The sequence below is a fragment of the Diaphorina citri genome, unplaced genomic scaffold (genome assembly GCF_000475195.1).
Source record: "Diaphorina citri unplaced genomic scaffold, Diaci psyllid genome assembly version 1.1 scaffold718, whole genome shotgun sequence".
NCBI lineage: Eukaryota > Metazoa > Arthropoda > Insecta > Hemiptera > Psyllidae > Diaphorina > Diaphorina citri.
In genome coordinates this window covers 56,767-82,967 of record NW_007378151.1, presented here as the reverse complement: position 1 = coordinate 82,967, position 26,201 = coordinate 56,767, and the positions used below count along the sequence as shown (strand labels likewise).

Below are 26,201 nucleotides of genomic sequence, written 5' to 3'. Positions count from 1 at the left end.
GGAGTGCATTTATGTCTGAGTGACGAGTTACACGTTTGGTAAGTGCATTATTTACATGTTCCATGTGTGAAGAACAGGAGACACTTTATCTCGTTGGTCAAACTCTTTTATTTCACCTGTTTCACTCCCTGCACAATTAAGTGAAATGTCACTTGAGCCACGCTCCACTTCTCGTATATTAGGGAATAAAAATAGAATATATCTGTCACCCAACTCAACTGTGACAGAGCAGGGATATAGGGACATGTCATGAGCGGCAACGAGGGACTTGGACAAACAGACAGAAGGGTGACTGTAGGCAGAAATCATACATCATTAAAACTAACCCCATTGGGTTTGTCTCTTTCTCCTCCACCTTTGTTTCCTTCTTCTCATTGTCCTCCTTCTTCTCCTCCTCATCTGACTTCCTCCTTCTTCTCCTTCTCTGGAAGGTCCCCGGTTTCATTATATTTTGTGGAAAAATAGGAAATAGGAGAAACACATTTTGTTACTGATGTGTATATGTGGTTCAGTGACGTATGGTTCTCGGACACCAACGCGGCAATGACTAGCTGAAAATTTGGTTGACCACTAACCACTTGTGGTCAACCTAACTTGACCCGAAACCAAAAATGTATGATGAGATTGATGAGAAGTGACCTCAAAATTTCGTATGAGAGTTTTCCATTTGGAAAATGAGCTCTAAAATTTACTCCTCATTATGCATTGATATTCTATTGTCAACGCCTCGCCACTGACAAATACATTATCAAACTGTCAGAGAACCCAAGGCTCCGTTCACAGTCCTCACAAGTCAATTTAAAACGCCATAAACTATCATAAACAAACCTTCACGGCTTATATCATCATAAGTTGCCTATATGGAAAGATACACGGCGCGTCAAGGGAAGGGGAATTTTGAAGTAAACATATACCTAGGTGCAAAAAAGTTTTCCACAAAACACTCGGTTGACACAAATGATGACGAGATTTTGGTTTTACGGTGAAGATAAAAGACTGGAGGTGCATACATTATGGGGACAGTCGAGTCGTGGAGGAAATATTCTACTGGCCCCCTAACCTTTAGAGGATCTCAGCAAATCTCAGATTAACCACAAATAATTTAGATTAGATTTATTAGCATGACCACAAGTATTTTAGATTAGATTTGTTATCACATCATGAGAAAACTAATGATAATCTGAAAAGATATTAACACGTACTTATTATATGTATGAATGTACGAGTACGAGTACGAATACAAAACATGTAGGTACGAGATGGTCAAACAGGAAAAGGCAAACATGTTTGTGTGATCAGAGTTTGAATCTTAGTGCAAGTTGTGAAGTTTCAAAGATCAAAACTATTTCAAATAAGATCCCACCTATTACAAACTTACCAAGGATTAAAGGTATGTGCAGTGCAGGTCATGGTAAACTTGCAAAGGATTAACATACAAAGAGGATTATTGTAACTGAACTTTGCAGCAGGGTTTCAAGATCTTCAAGTGGGAAAACTCGACAATATTATGAACCTATACAATGACGAGAGCTTTAATACTTAAGGTGCACCTACACATCTTCGTGAAGATTATATCACCAATTATGTTATTGAACCTAACTTAACACTCAGAGAACTTCTTACCCGTATAAAGACACAAGTTTGAATCTTTACCACCCAGGAGTGACTGTCTAATATAATTATGTTATTGAACCTAACTTAACACTCAGAGAACTTCTTACCCGTATAAAGACACAAGTTTGAATCTTTACCACCCAGGAGTGTCTGTCTAATATGTGAACAAGTGAACATTTTATCCTCTCGTCTAACATCAAAAGAGACCAAATTGATCTCGGTAAATAGAAAACACCAAAGGTTTGTCATGTCATGTGGTTTAATTTCTGTTTCTTTGTCATGGTGGAGAACCTCAAACATGATGTCTCGGTAAATAGAAAACACCAAAGGTTTGTCATGTCATGTGGTTTAATTTCTGTTTCTTTGTCATGGTGGAGAACCTCAAACATGATAACATGATGTTTATTCCGAACAAAGGAGTGAGAGCAGAAAATATTATGCATTTTGAATTAAAAGTTTTAAATATGTAAAGGAGAGACAGTTTGAAAAGGTCCCTTGATAAAATATTTAAGTTTCTATTCAGGTGTATTATAAAAGCCCTGGGTGAATTCAAAAAAAGAAGGAAAAGGGCTTTCTGTTGAGGAACTTTTTAATGTACTTTGTCTAAAAAAGGAACAAAAGTGCAAATACAGGGTATTATGATGCTTTGTTCTAAATTTGTTTGTGCTTTCACAAGTTATTAATGAAGCCACCCCATCCTATCACTTTCATTTGAAAAGTTTTTATCTTTTTTTCTTGTGTGTTTGGGTCAATACACAGAGTAAGGGCAAACAAAGTTATGTGTTATGTGAGTGTGATATTATTATATCGGATTTGGGTTCTAATGCTGAAAGCTGTTCATATTCTGTGAATGTTTCTACTTTCTGTTGGAAATATTTCAATAAATTGCTGTTCAGTGCTGGATACGGTGATAGTCATAACCCATACGGTAATAGTCTTATGCCCTCCCCTGTTTTCCTATAAACAAGGAAAGATAGGTACCATGAAACACACATTGGGTAAATCTATAATATAGATATATTCGACATGGTATATTCTTGATACAAACTTACAAAGGTAGGTAACTGAAGATCACCAGAAAGGAAATTGTTCAAGCAGAATGCAATTGTAGATCCTTGATTTTCAGAACGGATTCATTTAAACGATGTCAGTCAGCTGAAGAGCTTTACATCCAATAACTACTGTGATGTTCAAACTAAAACGCTGAAATGAGTTAGGAACACCTGAAACAAGCTGGAAGATTTTATAGAACACAGAAAACGAGAAAGAATATCCGTAAAAAAAAAAAAAAAAAAAAAAAACAAAAATGTCGTCATTGGGTCGACCTTTTCCAAGTCGACCTTTCGAAATCAATAAAAAAACCTATTGTGGGTAAAAGTAAACTGAACTGGGTAAAAAAATTTTTTTTTTTTTTTTTTTTTTTTTTTTTAGGCAAGACTACCTCTCATCAATTTCTATCACCTTGTCTGAGATTTGTGCGAATTTTATCAAAATACGTTGACTCGGAAAAGATTGAATAATCCAACAGGGAAGGGTAACAATAAAAGTAATTATTATTTACCAAAGGAAAATTACACATTCTGCACGGGTGAACAATTTCCAGTTTTTCATATCCTCGCCTCAACATGGAAAACTTACTTATGTGATTTGGGACACAGGATAAATATACGTACGTAGATATACATACATAGATAGGTATGTATGCACCTATGTATCTACAAACTTGCTTAAAAAGTCTTGTCTATTGAAAAATGAAAGTAGGGATTTCATTGGGTTCTTTTAATACATTGTGAGTACCGTTTTTTTCTCTGGATCCATGTGTGCATTTTTAAAGCAACCCTGGTGTTTTTCATGAAACGAGACAAGACTAAAATATTGGCGCTTTTTTTTACAGTATTAATCCTTTAATAGTACTGGCGTATATCCCACCCCCGCAGTCCCTGATATTTAGGTGACCCGCAGGAACATTTAGGGCCCCCTGTCCATAGTGTCCATAATTGGAGCACCCCGTCCCCCTAGAAGTAGCTCAATATGGAGAAAAATCTAAAAGTGTTACCTTTATTCAAGTACCTACTAAATACATATATAAAGGTATACTATACGTCAAATATTAGAACATACTCTCGTACCTACCTACAATTTACAATCGGCGACAGAAATATGAAATGAAATGGTTTCCAGCAATAATTATAAATGTTAAAAGAATTAGAAATGAACGTTTTGTCCTCTTCAGTGTACATTGTGTCTTCCACAGAAGTAGCAGACATGGCAAATAGCTTTCGAAAGAAAGTGACTTCAGCATTAGGAGTTAAATTATCGGACGAATGATAGTGTCTTCCACAGAAGTAGCAGACATGGCAAATAGCTTTCGAAAGAAAGTGACTTCAGCATTAGGAGTTAAATTATCGGACGAATGATCTGACACTCAAGCAGATTAAGGATTAAGGAGAGAACAAAGTGAACTTAGGAAACTATAGTGTAGACCTACGTAGGGAAGATACCTATCTTGATTGCTGTACCTGTGGCCTGTACTCAATTAGGTAAAAAGCGCAAAAACTTATCTTGAAACCTCAACCCATAAATTTAACGAAGGTCATAAGAACATAATACGAATGATAGGTGGACGAGCCCATAGAGCAACTATTTCTGTAGAATCGTAGACCATTAAAAACACCTTGAAAGATGAGTGAGGATACGTTTGAAAAGTCAATAAATAACAAGTATTCAAATGAAAAAGGACCGAACATGTCAAAAGAAAAGGAAGGGAAGGGAGAGAAATTGAGGTGGTACTGAAGAACAATAGAATTTCAAAACGACATAACATTGGAAAATATTGAAAGAGAGAACTACAAAGAAATCAATTAGAACTCGGAGTCGTTTAGCTACCTGTGACCCGGAGGAAGGGGGAGAGGAAATTACTCAACTATAGTGAAAGAGAGAGACCATAAAGCGGAAGGAATGTAAAGAGAAAGGAGAACGCAAGGGGGAAGAATCAAATGGGAAAAGCTTTCAATGGGGAACAACTTGCTGAAGTATACCATCAGTAAAAACCTGGAACCTGGAGAATCTATTTAAGTATAACAATTGAAAAAGGAACTTTGTCTCGTAATTATACTCCTACCTCATTGCAGAGGTTAAAACATGCACGTCAGAAAGCTTTTAGTGGCAAACTGCAACGTATATCATTCATGCCAAATAGGTATTATCTTGAATCCAGAAATACACATAAATTCTGAATCATTTCCTTTCAAAGGCATTTAGTAGGTGCCTACCTATGTAATAGGTAATATTCCTTCTATAGGTAGGTATTAGGTACCTACTTCACTTTCTAGACACATTTGTGTATGAAATGCGAATGAAAACATGGCATACATACATTAGATACTAATAGAAAGTAATATTTATCAATGTCCTTTTCAATAAATTACGAGCATATAGACGATTTTGAAAATTTGGACCGATTGCAATACTTTCTCATTACCTTGTATAGGTTCCCTATACGTAAGGGTAATAGAAAGTAAAAACTTAAAATGTTTTGTTTGCACGCTTGTTCATTCAATTTATTTTGTCTCTATTACCGTCTACTACTCTGCCCTCTACACACCCTTCCTAGTTGCTTTCTCTTCTATTCATTCCCTGGAATATTAAATTCGAGTGGAAACATGCAACATTGCAATTGAATAGCATAGCAATATAATATCGGTCCGATACATTAAATTTAATATAATACCTTATCATGTTGCCATCATAACGCTAATGCTTCTTATTCCCTGTTAATGCTGTTTTCTAATTTGAGTTTCAGTGTAAATAACGTCTGACGTTAACTTCCGTGTAACCAGGTCGTCCTAGTTAGAACGGAGTCGTTAAGTTGTTCATTTCCGAACATGGTTAGATGTATATCTTGGATTCTTGGTCGTGTCGCTATCGTTAGGAACAAGTTTGATGATCATTTGATAACACAAATGAAATACAAATCGACTAATACCCAAGGGTATTAGGCAAAGGAAGGAATAGGTACCGATATGATAAGCAAATGGGAATCAAGTTTCGGAACATTCTTTATATTGACACCTGATTGAGAGAATCTTGCTTACCGCTACAACAGTTTTCAAAGTCGAACTATTATAAGTCAGATTGCCCGTCACTTGTCCTACCAAATACAAATCGACTAATACCCAAGGGTATTAGGCAAAGGAAGGAATAGGTACCGATATGATAAGCAAATGGGAATCAAGTTTCGGAAAATTCTTTATATTGACACCTGATTAGAGAATCTTGCTTACCGCTACAACAGTTTTCAAAGTCGAACTATTATAAGTCAGATTGCCCATCACTTGTCCTATTTCGACTAATACCCAAGGGTATTAGGCAAAGGAAGGAATAGGTACCGATATGATAAGCAAATGGGAATCAAGTTTCGGAACATTCTTTAGATTGACACCTGATTGAGAGAATCTTGCCTACCGCTACAACAAGTTTTCAAAGTCAAGTCAGATTGCCGATTTCCGAAAACATCTTCAATATTATCTTCAAAGGTGTACCTACTTCATTCAACCGCATCACTGAACTGTACATTAGAATGTTTGTTGCCTAACTCTATGAACGTATTATGTAGCTTTAATTTGAATCTAATGTTTCCAAGTTTCTTCAGCATATTGCATCAAGAGTTCCAGATTCAAACACAATATTATCTGGAGTGGGGATGGATTGGGCATTTATCCAAATCGCCTACAAGTGAATAAACTTTCAAGTCATTGTGCTTCTAGATATATTTTTATCTTTACATCATTATTCATCTCCGGCTAAATAGCTGCAATATATTTTACTGCTGACTAGCGGAAAATATTCATACCATTATATTTTATAGTTTTTCTTCTTTATATAAAGAAAATCTTTAGCCCTTTGAATAACTACATTTATAGGCTATCAATCACACACCTTACGGTGGACGCCTTGACAGCGCAAACAGTTCTTACCAGTCTGAATGCGCCCTTAATCCCAAGCAGCGAAACGAGCAAAAAACTTCACTCTATCGGGCATTGAACCAGGACTTCAAGACAGGACCTATTAAATACTGCATCACGGCCCTGATGGATGCGCTTTGTTTGAAAAGAAATGTTTGCCAAATAGCAAACAGTGGCAGGTAACAACCTACTTGTGTTGAAGAAACTAGAAAATGTAGAGGGAAAAGTAAAAATGTAAGCACATAATGATAAAATAAACTGTATAAATAGATTCTTATCATTTGTGCTTTAAACTTTAAGTGCTTTCCTACTTGCTTCTCTCAGAATGTATCTCTGATACGGGTGCCATGTTCAGTACTCTTGTGATGCCTGTCAGAGGGGATTATTCCTATATCAAGATTTGACACTCAAGCAGATTAAGGATTAAGGAGAGAACAAAGTGAACTTAGGAAACTATAGTGTAGACCTACGTAGGGAAGATACCTATCTCGATTGCTGTACCTGTGGCCTGTACTCAATTAGGTAAAAAGCGCAAAAACTTATCTTGAAACCTCAACCAATAAATTTAACGAAGGTCATAAGAACATAAAAATAATAATACCTATTGAATACGAGGTTTATCGGTATTTGTAGAATGGAATGAAAAGCCGAGTTAAGAACTCAAGAGGATAAACAGATGTATACATTTACACTCACAGGTGGTCTTTATAGAGCTTTTTATATCCTTCCCCCCCTCCCTAACTTTTCATGACCCCGCCACTCCACCACCACAACTTGAAAAAGTTATAAAACTTTGAGGAAAATATTAATTTAGATAATTATGTTTACAGAAAATAATTCATAAGATGCCAAGAGAAATCCTTCATTTCATTCCTTCAGTCTCATCTTACTTCAGCTTCCCTTTTCCATCCTAATAATAATTCAGGGACGAATTTATGTGAGATAGGAACGCCTTTGTATTTGTACATCTACCATCATTATTTTCTGATGACTTGCTAAAACTACTTTTTATTGGATTTTATTTTCCTGTACTTGGAGGTTCAATTTTATTACTTTTACGCTTTTTGAATATTTACTACTGGAAACTGAGAAAGTTTTATCAAAGTTAAGTTCCGGTCAAAAAACGTTTTTGTTACTGTACCTTCTGAGAAACTTGCAGTGAAAATTCAGAGCATATTTCATGAAGAATTTCAAACATCTTTCGATGGACGTTGCAACATTTCCACTTTCAAAAGGTACTTTCGGGACTTCCGTCTGTAGGTACAAACTTTCAACTCCCTCTGCTGAGTCTGCTGACAAAAGCCAAAGTTGTGTGCCTGCTCTCATCCTGTCTCCTGAAAAAATAATAAAGAATACATTTAGAAAATTTGATTTGCTTCTGTGATACTAATTTTTACTTCTTAAATTTATTAAGGCAGCTGTTGTACAAATTTATTTCATTAGTGGTTTTGTTGGTTTCTGTACTTCCCTGGAACACTGGAGACGACTCGTATAACAAAGTTTTACCGAATATTTAATGTCTTTTTACACGGGACTCTAACTTTTACGTTGGGTTGGTATGGGGAGCGAACTTTTCTTTCTTTCGGTTTCAAGTATTACTTAGGGACTCTTTTCGCTTTAATTTATTTTGTAAGGTCAGACGTGATTTCGAGAGTTGGGTCGTTTTTTGTGTTTTTTCTACGTTCTCTAATTTCTTCTGATAATTACCTAATAACTGTCGGGAAGCAGGAGGACCTCTGGGAGAAGTTTCCTCGGCAGTTATTTGTTACAAAATACCAACGGAGGAACGGAGGTAAAATGAGGTAAATTAAAAAATAGTGATCTGAATGATGGTTGTTCAGAAAGCAGTCCGGTAAGAGCTTTATCACTTTTACAGTGTTATGTCCCCACGAGGAGTGATTCTTCCCTTAGCCCCAGATGAAGAAGGAGGACCTCTGGGAGAAGTTTCCTCGGCAGTTATTTGTTACAAAATACCAACGGAGGAACGGAGGTAAAATGAGGTAAATTAGTGATTTCGAGAGTTGGGTCGTTTTTTGTGTTTTTTCTACGTTCTCTAATTTCTTCTGATAATTACCTAATAACTGTCGGGAAGCAGGGGGGCCTCTGGGAGATGCTGAAATTTCCTCGGCAGTTATTTGTTGCAAAATACCAACGGAGGTAAAATGAGGTAAATTAAAAAATAGTGATCTGAATGATGGTTGTTCAGAAAGCAGTCTGGTAAGAGCGTTATCACTTTTACAGTGTTATGTCCCCACGAGGAGTGATTCTTCCCTTAGCCCCAGATGAAGACTAGTAGATTTATACGTAGAACATTTAAGTTTATCTGGCTGAATCTACTCCTGAGGAAGATTTTACTACCAGTTAGTACAAAAACATGACCCCTCCTTTTCCCGCCCATGCTCGTGTCGACTCAATTTACAACCGCAAATACAAATATTCATATGAAGAAAAGAAAAATCCGCGAGCTCAAAATACAGGGTGTCCGAAACCACAACTTAATTTAGAACTTAAAAATAACCTGACTTTTGCACAAAGGAGAAAATCTTCTAAACACCCCCGAACCGCAAATACAAATATTCATATGAAGAAAAGAAAAATCCGCGAGCTCAAAATACAGGGTGTCCGAAACCACAACTTAATTTAGAACATAAAAATAACCTGACTTTTGCACAAAGGAGAAAATCTTCTAAACACCCCCCGATGGAAAACATTTTGCCTGGAGAGTTTGGGACCTCTGTTTCAGTAACCATACGTATACCGTATACCCATCTATTAAAATTAGAAGTTTTAGTACCAGTAGGGTATAGGTATGTAGGTTAAGAATATATTCTTACAAAGACACGTTGCTTTGAGTGGAATGTAATCGGATATACCACTAATCACCCATATAGTCGCGTACCGATTAGGGATTTTGGCCTTGCGCCTACCCTCTATGTGGGGAACATTCTGTATCTACATACTTCCCCTATACATATGTAGGTACTTGAAATATGTCGGATGATATTTATTGTGAAGATGAGAGCAAATATTGGAGAGGAAGAGAAGGAGAAAAAGTATAATGAATGCTAACAAATAAAATGATGCTAAGTAAATAGTAATGTGGAGAAATTTACATTAAATTATGTGGATATGGAAACATATATTATTATGGAGTACAGGTTGGTATCTGACTGGAAACTCAGGAAAGAAATAATTGTGCAAGGGGAAAAGAACATAGGGTGATATGCAACATTATAAGTTCACTAAACGTATTCGTATGTGGATTGCAAGTACAAAACTATGACGCATGTATTTACAAGGGAGTAGGTACATATCATCATACATAGGTAGGTAACATAGGCTAACTGCTAAGATGCTGATACGGGTTCAGAATTGAGAGGAAACTGAGTGATCAGTGGTTGTAGCAAAAGAAAACAAACATTTGTTGGAGGTTGGAGTGGTCGAGGCGGTTAGAAAACAAACAGCGAGACTTCCGTTACATGATGGAAACATATATTATTATGGAGTACAGGTTGGTATCTGACTGGAAACTCAGGAAAGAAATAATTGTGCAAGGGGAAAAGAACATAGAGTGATATGCAAAATTATAAGTTCACTAAACGTATTCGTATGTGGATTGCAAGTACAAAACTGTGACGAATGTATTTACAAGGGAGTAGGTACATATGTGGGTATCATCATACATAGGCGGTATCTAACTGCTAAGATGCTGATACGGGTTGAGAATTGAGAGGAAACTGAGTGATCAGTGGTTGTAGCAAAAGAAAACAAACATTTGTTGGAGGTTGTAGTGGTCGAGGCGGTTAGAAAACAAACAGCGAGACTTCCGTTACATAATCCGGCTAAAACCATAAAGCATATAAGCAGGACAAAATGTCTCCCTCCATCTGCACATGATGCCCTCCATTGGTCGCAAATGTGGAGGCAGACATTTTTAGCTCGAAGAGAAAAATATAAAATATTGGATTTTCGCTTTTTGGCAAGAAAATAGATAACGCGACTCAGCGACGCCGCGCCGACAGAAATATTTCATTAAATTTTATGAGGAGAGCTGGAAAAAAATAAAGTTTCATGACGTCACGTACATTGCAGTTTTGGCAAGAAAATAGATAACGCGACTCAGCGACGCCGCGCCGACAGAAATATTTCATTAAATTTTATGAGGAGAGCTGGAAAAAAAAATAAAGTTTCATGACGTCACGTACATTGCAGAAAAAAAAAGGAAATATTGCCAGAGTACCATCAATAAATACCACCATCATCCTGATATTAAAAATAAGAAAGTCCTTTTCCCACAATAATTCAAGCAGAATCTTTGTGCTATCCTGACCTCAAAAATGGGTTAAATATACAACATCCTGTTTTATTTGGACTTTCCAATACTCCAACTTTATATCGGGGCCTGTAGTCCCTTCCTTTATCACAAGAGGGATAAAATTTTAATATTGTAAATAGACGGGCCTTGATATCATGGGTTAAATATACAACATCCTGTTTTATTTGGACTTTCCAATACTCCAACTTTATATCGGGGCCTGTAGTCCCTTCCTTTATCACACGAGGCATAAAATTTTAATATTGTAAATAGACGGGCCTTGATATGAAATTCTTACCTGACCTAGTAAAGGAAAAGTACATTGAAAAGAAACTCGATGAAATAAACAAAGTTTGATGAAAAACTGTGAATAGAAAATAACATGGGAAAGCTACGGAACCCGTATCCCGTATTATGGGACTAGATAATGGACTCTTATAGCTCGTACGTGTATGAGTTGAAATAGACAGAAAAGGGCGGTAATACCTTTCTATTGCATGACCAAACTAATTTCTTAATGGCATTCATCAAGCAATGTAATATAGAGAGCTTTCTTCCCATTTTATCTCGCAAGATTAGGCCCGATTGATGGATCACTCTCATTTCTCTTTTCCTCTCACCTTGGGTATTCCTTTTGTATGTATAAGATTTCGTATTATCTCCTGATACCTAGTATACAGACGTAGACGTAGCTTTGTTCGTACATATCTACTCATTTCTCTTTTCCTCTCACCTTGGGTATTCCTTTTGTATGTATAAGATTTCGTATTATCTCCTGATACCTAGTATACAGACGTAGAAGTAGCTTTGTTCGTACATATCTATTCATACAAAGGCGTATTCTTCTGCAGACTCTACACTTTCGCGGACTTTCAAAGAAAATTTCAAACACACACAGATTCTTTCGGATAGAGGCAAATACATTAGGCAAACAAACACAAATATGGGGAGCTGTGGGCTATAGGAGAAAGGCATGTTTTTGGATTCGTTAAGATACGAAGATCCATATTTATTTTGCTCTAAACTGAAGAAAAGAAAATTTCTCCGCACACAGAAAAGTATACGTGTGGTGGGCTCCATCACAAAACACGTGGGTTTGTAGCTAAAAAAGTCCTTTTTTACTTTTTACTTTTTTTTATTAATGAGCACTTCCAGCTCCGAGGGAACAGAGTTAAAAATTAGACATCTTTGTTGGTGTGCAAACGACACATCCACCATCGACTATTCGCACATGAACGTTGGGTCTCTAGCGTTGATTCCAATTCATTTTTCGCTGGTTCATCTCTAATCATCATATCCCTTAGGCACAGGGAAGCCCTGGCATATCCATGTATTTCTGGGTAACTACACACCATGTTTGTATTTGTGTAGAGACTTGAAATTTGGTATGTAGCTGTCAAATGTGACAAGGATGCGACACGAAACTTTTGGTTAAGACCGGTGCTACGGTTGGCGGCATTTTACCGCTTTTTGGCGGTTTTTGGTGTAATTTAACAATATCTCGGGAACGGTATAAGCTAGAAACTTGAAATTTGGTATGTGGTTCACTAATGTGACAAGGATGCAACACAAAACGTTTGTTTGAGATGGTTGCTGCGCTTGGCGGTATTTTGACCGCTTTTGACAGATTTCGACCGTTTTTTGGCGGTTTTCAGCTATAGCGACAAAACGGTTAGAGATATTGTAAAAGTTAGGGTAAAAGAACACTCAAATAAGCATCATTCAATAGGATAAGGAAAGTCGTGTGATGTTCACACCAGATTTTTTATTAATGAGCACTTCCAGCTCCAAGGGAACAGAGTTAAAAATTAGACATCTTTGTTGGTGTGCAAACGACACGTCCACCATCGACTATTCGCACATGAACGTTGGGTCTCTAGCGTTGATTCCAATTCATTTTTCGCTGGTTCATCTCTAATCATCATATCCCTTACGCACAGGGAAGCCCTGGCATATCCATGTATTTCTGGGTAACTACACACCATGTTTGTATTTGTATGGATTTTGCTCCACATATTTGTATGTATTTTACTTTTGTATCAAACAAAAATAAAGTTTTGTTTACCGTTCGTGTGAGGAGAATTGTTTCTCCTAGTTCTCTTTTCTTTTGAGCAAGTTTGTTTGAAATATTTAGAAGAAAATGAAGTGCGAATTGATAGAAGATGGAAAAGAAAAAAGAGAAAATTAAATGAATAAGAAATTGCTTGGTGGTAAAATACACAAACATTGCTAAACATTATTTAAAGAAGCGAAAAATTATTTTGCTTCCGCCGCCCCGCGCATTTGACACATCCACTAAAAAGTTAAACGTGTGAAAGTAAAGTGGTCGTATTCTGCGACCAAAAGTAGAGTAGGTTACATTTTATAGTATTACTTTTTTGGTAGAGAGAGGCCTTTAGGATACTCTTTAGAGTATCAATTAGTTATCGATCACACTGATCAGCCTTTAATGATGATAAACTATCTACCATTCGAACCCATAACATTAAAATATGAAATCCATAAGAACATTCCATCTTTTCTATCCTGCCCTACTTTTTGCCTCGCCATTACGGCGACATTTGGTTTTGAAAAACAGAAAGGGGATAGTAATAATAATAAAGGCAAGCAGCAAACAGGAAAACGACCAGACGAAGTGAGGAGGGGGACATGGAGATACTTATCAGCTCAAATTTAGGTTGAATCTCCAATAAGTTACCTTCTTTGGGGAATTCGAAAAGGGATAAAGATTTCTTTCTACCCCTATCCAAAATAAAGCACTCACAGGTTGGTTAAATTATCTCGAGGTAACGCAGAGTGAACGTGCGGAAGGTAGGATGGGGACGTATTATCAGACGAGTAGTATACATAAGTACAACTTATTATGGGCTTTTCAGGGCGTTAGAATGGAAATTAGACTCTGCCTTGTTTATTTTACCAGGAATAAAGGTGGAACTGAAAAGTCCTTTTACCCTGCAGTCTTTTGTACGGGTGTACCTGTACTCTAACCTATAAAAATGCCAATAGAGAGTACTCGTATAACTCAGTATAACACCATTAGCGTACCTCTCTAATAGCTATAAAGAAAAAATGCCAATCTAGAGCTAGATATATCCCAGTTAACAATGGATATACTGTTCTTACAGCCATGAAAATAATATCAATATAGTCTCTATCTCTTTACGATGGAATACCTCATACATTGGAGCTTATCAGACAAATCTGAGGACTTTTTCCCGTCTTCAGCAGAACTTGGCGAAGTGTACTAGGTATGTAATGTGCTATCAGTTAATATACGGGGCGTGTCGATATTATAGTCGCGTTCTTTATAGTCAACACTAGGATATACAGGGTGATTGTTGCGATTTGACAATACCTCGCGAACGGTAATCATTGCTGTCCACTTTTCAGGTAGCAACGCAACGTCAAATTCAATTTCAAAGGTCATAGAAAATAGAACGATTGAAGAAAAATAGAAAATCCGTCCCGGTCGGGAATTGAACTGGCAATGGCATCCTGTTTTGAAAAGCGAGAACACCCGTAGATAAAACCCAAAGCGAAACTAATGAAGAGACGGAAAACACAGGGAAAAGGCGATAAAAAAAAGGAAAACGATAAAAAAACCGAACCTTTCAATTATTTGTTTCTTTTTGTAGGGAGAAGAAAACAGGCGAGGTACAACTAATGGCCAACAGCATAATATAACAGCCGAAGTACATATAAGCACATGTTGATGGAAAAACAAACACACACAAAAGAAAAAGTATAAACATAAAAAATTGCCCCAAAGTTGGAACAAACTCTCGAAGCTTTTTTCGATACAACTTTAGAAACACAAAACTTGCCACTGGGATATTTCAGAGAGAACAATGTGGCGGTCTGACGAGGTGCTCATCAAATTCAGGAGGTCGTGGTTTCGAGTCCCCATCGTGACCTTCTCAACAGATAGATAAGTTACTATTTATGATTGGTACCTTGTACCTAGATTATGTCCGAAATTAAGGGTATCTTTATCAAGCTTTCATTTAGCAGTTTCTTCTTCCTTCTAGAATTTATCCATTAAAATTTAGCCCCTCAATAGTAGGCACTTGTTGTTCATGAGACCGCTGGTACCTTGTACCTAGATTATGTCCGAAATTAAGGGTATCTTTATCAAGCTTTCATTTAGCAGTTTCTTCTTCCTTCTAGAATTTATGCATTAAAATTTAGCCCCTCAATAGTAGGCACTTGTTGTTCATAAGACCGTTTTAGCAGTTTCTTCTTCCTTCTAGAATTTATGCATTAAAATTTAGCCCCTCAATAGTAGGCACTTGTTGTTCATAAGACCGTGATTGACAATTTTACAAAACCCCAACACCAAAACATTTGGGAACAAACGGCGAAAACATAAAGAGAGACACGACAATAACAACGGTAAATGAGAACGTGACAGGAGTACCGAGGGCTTGTTTTAATTCCTCCTCTGGGAAACCAGACTTGATGGCGTAAGCTGAATCTAATGACCGCAGGGTCTCCTAACAACCCTAGTCCTACAGACAACCCTGTACTCTCTAGTCTATGAAGGGATTACTATGTGATAAGAATGGGAAATGGAAATTCCTTGTGTGCCAGCAGAGCGAGAGAGAAAGAAATATGACACTATGAGAATGGAATATTAATAGAAATATTATTATATACGTATAAATTATTTTAATATTAAAGAATTTCATAACCGCACATACTGTCGGCAAAACTTTAAACACTTTAAATGTAAATAAGGCGTCGTACCAAATGAAGGCCACCTAGTACATTTAGAAAAGGGTTCACAAAGTTACAATCGAGGAGGCCAGATTTACCACGAGGTGATTTAGTGTGGAAGTTTAGAGGTTTATACTGCTATTGGAGAAGCATTAGAGAAAGCACTCAAACAAACGAGAACGCGAAAGGGGGGCGAACCACTTGAAACAGAATTATTGAACGACATAAATAAATATTTTGGTAAATACCAACCTGCATTCGAGGAAAATTACGCAATTCAATAAATTTTTAGAAAAGTGTTCACAAAGTTACAATCGAGGAGGCCAGATTTACCACGAGGTGATTTAGTGTGGAAGTTTAGAGGTTTATACTGCTATTGGAGAAGCATTAGAGAAAGCACTCAAACAAACGAGAACGCGAAAGGGGGGCGAACCACTTGAAACAGAATTATTGAACGACATAAATAAATATTTTGGTAAATACCAACCTGAATTCGAGGAAAATTACGCAATTCAATAAATTTATTTTTAACAACCTAATTAGAAAAGTAAAATAATTGGAAAAGATTAAAAGAGAAGGAATAAAGTAAACAGAAAGAGAATGGAAAGGGTGAAAGGGGACGTTACGGACTTGAAAATTTGGATAGAAATCTTCGTAGAAGATAAAAGAGATTGGTATAAGTAGATAATTATATTTATTTACATATTTAAGTATTACATATAACAAAACTATGTACAGGTAACACGTAACTCATTTGAGGTTTATTTATTTTTCGAAATCTAAAGCCTAGACGTCTCCCCCCAAGAATCTTTTCGTCTACAAGCTCTATTCCGAACACGATGGTCGCCTGTCCTATATTTTGGACACTAGACATTCCCGCGTTAATTATTTATTTATATGCATGTCAAAACAGTATATTATTGTCTTCGCTGTTAATAATTTATCTAAGTAATTTCCTCTGCCATTAGAACAGAAGCTGGTGGCAAATGTTTTCTACTGTCACATATTAGATTGTTTCGGGTTCACAATTTTGAATTTTGCCTTGTCAGCAAATAATATAGTAGTGTCGCCACTTTGTAACGTGTAGCAATTTATTAGAAAATAAGTAGTAGCTTAGTATCCTTTGACTACGTAATGATGATAACTACTAACTTGACACAGAAATAAATGCTTACTCATTTTTTGAATTTTGCCTTGTCAGCAAATAATATAGTAGTGTCGCCACTTTGTAACGTGTAGCAATTTATTAGAAAATAAGTAGTAGCTTAGTGTCCTTTGACTACGTAATGATGATAACTACTAACTTGACACAGAAATAAATGCTTACTCATTTCCACTTGGATGGATGAATAATCCAGTGTTCTATACTAGTAGGGAGAATTGGGGGACATTCATCAGTATTAGGTACAACAAAGTACAAAAATCACGCCGTTTGGAACCCATGAAAATCAAACCCTTTTACAAAAGTTACACCTAAATAAATAATACCTTAAGACAAAGAAAAAAGTTATTGGGAAATTTTTTCCCTTTCTTTCATTAAATTGGAGAAACTTTCTAATCCTCCACGGTACAAAGAAATTTAAAATATTCTAAACGCGTACCAACGGAGAAAGACAATATTTCCAGAGAGAAAAAGAACAGAAAACGGAGCTGTGGGCTATAGGAGAAAGGCATGTTTTTGGATTCGTTAAGATACGAAGATCCATATTTATTTTGCTCTAAACTGAAGAAAAGAAAATTTCTCCGCACACAGAAAAGTATACGTGTGGTGGGCTCCATCACAAAACACGTGGGTTTGTAGCTAAAAAAGTCCTTTTTGACAACAGAAAACGAAAGGAACTTTCAAGAACAAAAGGAAAAGAACAAGAGAAAAAAATAATAGAGAATTCTTTGACAAATTCCTGAGCTTTTAAATAAACATTTAACATTCTTTATTAAGTCTACCAGTAGAACAGAAAACGAAAGGAACTTTCAAGAACAAAAGGAAAAGAACAAGAGAAAAAAATAATAGAGAATTCTTTGACAAATTCCTGAGCTTAAATAAACATTTAACATTCTTTATTAAGTCTACCAGTACCCCTCAGCACACAGAAATGAAGAGTGAACCGTCCCTTACTAGAAATATGTAAGAGAACACTCATACGTTCAAAGACAAGAGATTATGGAGTAGGGACAGAAAAGCTGAAAGTTTAGAAGGAATTTGTTATGAATGGCGGGCGGGCGCCAGACTCCTAGCTCCCAGGATGCTGTGGCGCCATGTCTCGTTCGATACCAAACTGTGTCATTAAAAACCCTTTCTTCTTATTCCCTTTCCTCTTCTTGCCTTTCTCTTCATTTTATCAATACTTTTCTTTTATTCCTCTTCTTGTTTATCATATTCCGCAATTGGATCTATGCAGCAGAAAGTAAGTCATCTATTTGTAGAGCTGCTTTAACTTATTCATGTCGTTGTTTTGTACCCTTTTCAAAATTCGAAAATTGTCATCCTTCAAAATCCCTGTCCTATGACAGTGTAGTTTTAGTCCCATGTCATTAGTACACATGATGAAATATTTATCTTCCATTAGACTCTTGGGTTGTTCATGTTTGACTTTTGTTATTGAGTCAAACGTTCCCATTATCTGTGAGTAATAGGTGCAATCTATGTGCATGTTATAGGGAACTGCCAAATGAATGTATGCGAGCTTAAAATTTAATATTTTTTAAGAACTTAAGAACCATACCATCTATGAAATGAGTTCTCTTTTCTTCTCAGGTAACTAGATACCCCCACTCCTTCATCTTCGATGAGACTTCTTGTATATAATATGTTTCCATGTGAGAAGAACTCAAAGTCGCAATGAAATATGACGCACTTGAGGTACCTAAGCACAATACATTATTATGAAATATTGCATGGGTGACATAGTTTTCTAACTAGCTTCTATCCTTAAATAGCTATTTTTAACGCTCAAGTAACTACTTCTGTAGGGTGGGTGATTAGCGTGCTCCATATTAAACTAGGTACCCACTAATGACCCAATGGAAGGCTCTTTTAGAAAATAAACTCATGGAATCATTCCCAATGATAAATTCAAACCTAAGAGATGGATATCATTTACGAAATCTTCAAGGGCCTAATGCCGTTTTGTCTGAAACTGAATGAGAAATCAGTCAGATGTAGCTTAAATTCATATGTATCTACATATTATATTCTGAATTCAATGTTTACACGTGTAGTTACGTAAACAAAATAATAGAAAAGTCATGAGCTTTTCTATCCTTAAATAGCTATTTTTAACGCTCAAGTAACTACTTCTGTAGGGTGGGTGATTAGCGTGCTCCATATTAAAGTAGGTACCCACTAATGACCCAATGGAAGGCTCTTTCAGAAAATAAACTCATGGAATCATTCCCAATGATAAATTCAAACCTAAGAGATGGATCTCATTTACGAAATCTTCAAGGGCCTAATGCCGTTTTGACTGAAACTGAATGAGAAATCAGTCAGATGTAGCTTAAATTCATATGTATCTACATATATTCTGAATTCAATGTTTACACGTGTACTTAGTTACGTAAACAAAATAATAGAAAAGTCATGAGCTAAAAATCCCTGAGTACCAGGGGCGGGCGGGGACGAGAGCTATTTTTAAAAATTCGTTCAAAATACAAAGAAAAGCACTTCATAGTTTTTCCAACAATAATTATACTCATAGAAAAAAAAGAACTACTTACATGGAAACGATTGGGCTGAGTGGAAGAGTACACAAAAGTTGGAGCGGAATTTATTTATTGCAAACAATCAAATAATTGATGCGTACTTAATATTAAACAAACTTTTATCAAGGCCTTTTACTCCGATTCAGAAGTTGTTGAACAACTGGGGAACTGTTTCTCAGCTTTCTTCGTCAGATAAAGATTTGAATTTATCTGTTTGGTTGTAGAGCGACGCTACTTTTTGGTGGGTTCGGTCTTCAGAAGTTGTTGAACAACTGGGGAACTGTTTCTCAGCTTTCTTCGTCAGATAAAGATTTGAATTTATCTGTTTGGTTGTAGAGCGACACTACTTTTTGGTGGGTTCGGTCCATCCACTATTTTAAAACAGGGGATATAGTAAAAAACATAGATTGTATTGGTGAATTTAGAACATCCACTAATAAAAACAAGGGATAAAGTGAGAATCAAGGATTGGTGAATTTGGCACATCCACTAATTAAACAAGGGATAAAGTGAGAATCATGGATTGGTGAATTTAGCACATCCACTAATTAAAACAAGGGATAAAGTGAGAATCATGGATTGGTGAATTTGGCACATCCACTAATTAAAACAAGGGATAAAGTGAGAATCATGGATTGGTGAATTTGGCACATCCACTAATTAAAACAAGGGATAAAGTGAGAATCATGGATTGGTGAACTTGGCACATCCACTAATTAAAACAAGGAATAAAGTGAGAATCATGTATTGGTGAATTTGGCACATCCACTAATTAAAACAAGGGATAAAGTGAGAATCATGGATTGGTGAATTTAGCACATCCACTGTTTGAAACGTGGGGGAATTTACCGCCAAATAAAACCATGGGATGACTGCATACTCTGCATAGCGAAAGAGATTGCTAGCAGCTAATTGGTCTCTCTCTCTACAAATACAGGGGGTTATGGGTTATTCAACCTTGCTGCATTATACATATTACATACCTCTTTAAATTACTTTGATTTTTTTATTATTAGGTAATAATTTAACCTGATTCCTTACAAAAAGTCGAGGAAAGTTTTGCAATTAAATGATAACATCAGGATTAATCTGAGAAAGTGAACATGAAAGCTAAGAAAACCAACAAAGCTACAAGATGCAAGATGAAATTTTCATATCTAAAATGAGATAACTTTCCGGTATGTGATAATCGTAATATTGTGCTTGTAGAGCCATTGAAAGACCTTTGTCTCAGCTAGAATAACAATAATCAGACCTAGAAGCTAGAAGGGTTGGTGATACTTATTTCTAAAAAAAAAAAAAAAAAAAACTTCCGATTTGCATTTACATTTCATTATTTTCCATCTCTCTTTTTTCATTCTCCTTTCTTTGCTCCTCCTTTTCTTTCTTCGTTTTTGTTTCACAAATTTTCAATTAAGTTTCCACAGCTCCCCCTCGTATGGCATCAGTTCTGTTGATGTTTTGTACCAAAATTCAAATGAGATACGAACCCGGCCCATCCCAAATTATAATTTATTGCGGAAACACTTCTTTTCTAACTTTTGCAAAAGGTAGAAGACGTGGTCTTGGCTAAAGGCACAATCTGGCGCGAAGAAGGTAAGGAGGTTTGGTGTAAGTCAAGTCGGTAGGTATAAGTGAAAACTTGATTAATGAAATAAGGGAGGAGTAGAGTTTTTCTCCCGGAGTAGTGCGGGAAGATTTTGACTTAAACAGGGGAAGCAAATTTGTACTTCGGTATCTACATAGGTACGTTACACAAAACGTCCTAAGCCCTAAGATAATACCAACTGGCCTCGGATAAACGAGTATGAATACGAGTGTGGTGAACCACTTTCTGTGAAACACGTCATATTCAGCTGTCCTATTCATGATCCGGTACGCCACACTTATGACACAATTCCATCTCTGGGCAATTCAACGGCCAATGTGGACTTCGTCATGGATCTGTTGAACAAATGAGACCTATTCCACCGCATATAGTATAACGTGAACTACGGCGCAAATGACCCAATAAGGGTTAAAGCGCCTAAATGAAAAAAAAAAAGTAAACGTGAACTACGGCCCAAAAGACCCAAAAAGGGTTAAATTAAAGGCCCAAAAAAAAAAAAAAAAAAAAACGAGTATGAAATAATATGTAGATTGACATTACATAAGCATAGTACCTACGTCATCAAGCATTTGAAAATGCTGCCCAGAAACTGAAATAATTTCTAGAGAAGAAATATAAAAAAAAAATTGTCTGAAATATCATACCATGAGCAAGAACTCAAGGGCATCTTGAGAATTTGCTTAAAAAATTAGAATACTCCCTACCTAAGGGGGCAAATTTAATGCCACCTTCTATCTTTAGAAGAAATAATAAACATCAAGAGTGAAATTTTAATGTGAATAATTCATACTTAAAATGTGTAAAGTAATCTAAGGAGCTTGTTAACTTTTATGCTTCCCGTAGTCGTGTAACAACGTAAGCAAATCTCCCTGGCCGAATAGATATCAAACCAGGCTTGAATATTGCTGGGTTCGATTCCCGGCAAAGTATATTTATTTTTTTTTTACTCAACATCAAATACTTCATTATCAAGAGTCAGGATCAGGAAGCTAGGTAGTTACCTACCTATAGAAGAGTCAGTGCATACAGTGAGTATACCTATACTTGATAGCCACCTTCTATCTTTAGAAGAAATAATAAACATCAAGAGTGAAATTTTAATGTGAATAATTCATACTTAAAATGTGTAAAGTAATCTGAGGAGCTTGTTAACTTTTATGCTTCCCGTATTCGTGTAAGAACGTAAGCAAATCTCCCTAGCGGAATAGATATCAAACCAGGTTTGAATATTGCTGGGTTCGATTCCCGGCAAAGTAGAAATTCTTTTTATTCAACATCAAATACTTCATTATCAAGAGTCAGGATCAGGAAGCTAGGTAGGTAACTACCCTATAGAAGAGACAGTGCATACAGTGAGTACACCTATACTTGATATTTTTTATGTAGTCCATATGGCAAGGTCCGTCTTCCTTCCTCTTGGTCAGACACATAGATTGATAGTCACTGCAGGTGTATAATTTGAGTCTTCCTGGGGTCAATAAGGATACTATTGCTCCATGTTACTGTCAATCAGCGTCTAAACAAGTAATCAACCGTGCAACAAGGTCCGTCTTCCTTCCTCTTGGTCAGACACATAGATTGATAGTCACTGCAGGTGTATAATTTGAGTCTTCCTGGGGTCAATAAGGACACTATTGCTCCATGTTACTGTCAATCAGCGTCTAAACAAGTAATCAACCGTGCAATGCTGACAGCTATGCTAGTAATAATTAATGATTTGTTAGTATTTCCACCCCATCAGTCCCGTAAAAATGACACACCGAAAGCCCACACCAGCCGTTCGTTTTATACTAAGGTAATAACAGCACATACTGTAAGGAAATGAAAGGCACCTGTCAAAACTAAAACGAAACCGAAACGTGTTTTGACACTTCACTCATGAAATCTGGGGGAAATATACTGATTTTTGACGGAAGTGCCGGGGAAGGGAAAGGGGAGTAGACATTTCCGGAACAAACTTTGGCTCGAAAATATCATTTACATTGTGACAACTGATGACCAAAGTTAGAAGTTGAACCGTTCCATCTACAAAGAGGATGGGATGTTTGGTCCCCTCATATACTCGTACCTACAAACTTTGGCTCGAAAATATCATTTACATTGTGACAACTGATGACCAAAGTTAGAAGTTGAACCGTTCCATCTACAAAGAGGATGGGACGTTTGATCCCCTCATATACATATCTACTATTTGGCCCGATGTAAAATGAAAGCGAAGACAAAAGTTGACACTTGTGAGGAAGGTGTTTCGTCCGGAAGTATTTTATTTCCTCTGAAAAACTGGAAAAGCTTTTGTTTCAAGGCATAACAAAAAGGTATTCTGTTAATGTACTTGCGATATGTTTTATATCCTTCAAGATATTACCTAAAGTTCAGGGCTGAGGAGGAAAGGTCTAGCCAGGAGAGGGCTTCTGTTGATATTTACGCTTTTCGTGCATGAACTATAGACTACTACTTACCTAATAAAGCATACATGTGGCCACACATAGGTACTTACAATACATTCCTACATGTGAGTTGATGTGTAGGTACTTAAACATTTCTAAAAAATAATAAAATTCAGTACTCTAGGGAGGCTTTTACTAAATGTAGCATGAAGCGGAAATTTTCATTACACATTTAATTAGCATCCTCACACATCTACACTATTTTAATATATTTTTTTTGATTTTTTTATTATTAGGTAATAATTTAACCTGATTCCTTACAAAAAGTCGAGGAAAGTTTTGCAATTAAATGATAACATCAGGATTAATCTGAGAAAGTGAACATGAAAGCTAAGAAAACCAACAAAGCTACAAGATGCAAGATGAAATTTTCATACCTAAAATGAGATAACTTTCCGGTATGTGATAATCGTAATATTGTGCTTGTAGAGCCATTGAAAGACCTTTGTCTCAGCTAGAATAACAATAATCAGACCTAGAAGGGTCCTATAGTGGTTGTGAACTTGTGGTGATTCGTCGTCGACAGCTATTCGGACTACCGTTTACCAAGCTAGAATACCGCTTCAAAGTTCTGCAGTCAAAGTTCCGGGCATAGAGTGACTGAGTGAGTGCTTTCGGCAAATGATTGGCATTCTGTCTGGTGCATATTTCACAGTATGCGATATACTCGACGTGCTCGTATGAGTAGATTGTAGGTATACAATAACTAATATTATGATGTATGTCACTAATGTGACTAGAGTGCTCAAAGGTAACACAGAAATTCAATTGTTGTTACTGTGGTAGCATAGAACGTAGCGAGTGTTAGCATACTTCCTATTATTGTTAGACTGTAACTGTAACAAGTATGTTATTACAAGATTGCATGTTTTCTCCCTAAACTATAATTTTCTATTTTCCTCGCTGTATATTTTCTACATACATTATTGTTATTACAAGATTGCATGTTTTCTCCCTAAACTATAATTTTCTATTTTCCTCGCTGTATATTTTCTACATACATTATTGTACAAGTGTACAAGTATAAAACTTGCACTTATGCGACAGTAAAACTCACAGACAAGGTGTGTGTTTCTCTCTAGCTATATCAAGACACATATGAGCTATGATTATCACATTAAATTAGTTGACTTTAAACTTGTTTTGTGAGTGTGTAAAAACTTTTTCGCCAAGCCACGCTTAACGTGTCGTTAAACAAGCTCTTCCTTCATTTCGCACCTCATCTGTTGTACGTATGCTTTTCATGAACTCTTGTTTTCCAACAGTTTTTCCATCTTTTTCAAGTTTTAAACTTTCAACTCCAGTGCCACTGCAAATACTGACTTTTTTAACTCTAACTGCAAAAATATCAGAAGTACAATAGGTCCCTAATACACATATGTAAAAATAAATAAATAGCAAGGAAATTCCGATTGTTTGCTTGTTTCACGTAGATGATTTGAAATTTTTGTACATATTAGGAGAGTACCTAAAATACATAAGGTAAAAATGTAATAATTAACAGTTCGAGAGGATCTACTACTGAAATGACCACAACCCTATAAATAAGCTTGAAGAAGACTTTTAGAGAAAGGATTGAGGATTACCATGTCCATTGCCAAGAAAAACAAAAAGAAGAGTAAGTCATGCTATATGTATATGTATGTATGTATACTGAGTCTGAGTATAAAATAAATTGAACACACTAATTGGGTAAATATTTAGGCTTTCCCGACTAATACTTAGGCATAGGCCTTTGTATTTTACAAACTGGGGAACGTCAGTCAGCACGGAAACTACACAATAAACCTACCTGGAAAATTTTTGACATGTTACAAATTAATATTTTCTAATAACAATTCAGCATTCATGCAGAAATTATTTCCCTCGTATACAGGGTTGGGCGTACTTACTTACCTTCTTAGAAGTAGTTTAGGTAAATAGAATTTTACTCAATACTTACTGCTTGAGTAGGATATCTATAGGAAGCATTACCCTGGAAATACCTAAAGTATCTAAATATTGGTCGAGTGACTTTAGGGTATCTACGAAATGAGGCAGCTGGATGCATGGAATATTGTCAAAATCCAACATCAGAAATCATACCCTGTAAAACAAATGAAGAAGGGAAAATATGAATAACATAGTAACTTAATATGCACAATAGAGAACACGTAGGTAAAAATCATGTTTTTACTGTCATCATTTTTAGCATTCTAAAAATTACATCATATGTATAGGTACTGTTTTTGGTCAGGTAATTTGAGGGATGAGTTTTTAAGTAGATATAGCTGAACCTAAATCACAAGCAAGATTAGCAAGGGTTCATTGCAATGAACTTTTATGAAAAGTGCACATTATAGAGCTGAACAAGCTGGGCTCGTCCCTCCGGGAATTTTTTAGTCCGTATAGTTTATTCGATCGTGGTTAAAGAAAATCAGTACCTATGTATGTAAGTATATGTACCTACCTAATTTGTTTAATATTTTTATTGTTATTATTGATTTGATTTTACTTTCGTCTTTTATGTAATGATTTAAAATCAAGACTAGAGCCCGTTCTCCCTTTATTCCTTTTAATGTTTCCCAATAATGTTTAAGTCACCCATCCATTTATTGGCCTTTCTCGGCGTAGCTTAACATATTAGGTGACGCTAAAACCGGTCTTAAATGATCGACTGAAGTGTTATTAAAACTTTCTCGCTTTGAGTTCATAGGTCGCCGCTACAAATTTCAAGATCAGAGCTCATTTGTGTGAGAAAATGTCAAAAAAATCCCCCAAAAATCAGTTTTTTTGGTTTTTTGGACAAAATTTGCACAACCACTTTCGTGTTCCTGATAAAAAGACCTTTGATT

The 26,201-nt window shown here is 36.2% G+C and overlaps 1 protein-coding gene across 1 annotated transcript in view; it reads right to left on the bottom strand.

The window, feature by feature from the left end:
* Positions 1–25,454, bottom strand: part of LOC103511482 (conserved oligomeric Golgi complex subunit 8) — a gene marked incomplete at its 3' end in the record, with an annotated part of 76,249 nt that extends 50,795 nt beyond the window's left edge. The window contains exons 1-2 of the mRNA XM_026825235.1: positions 25,310–25,454; positions 7,720–7,912 (exon numbers count right to left, since the gene is read on the bottom strand). The remainder of the gene's footprint in view (positions 1–7,719; positions 7,913–25,309) is intronic.
* Positions 25,455–26,201: the final 747 nt, after the last annotated feature.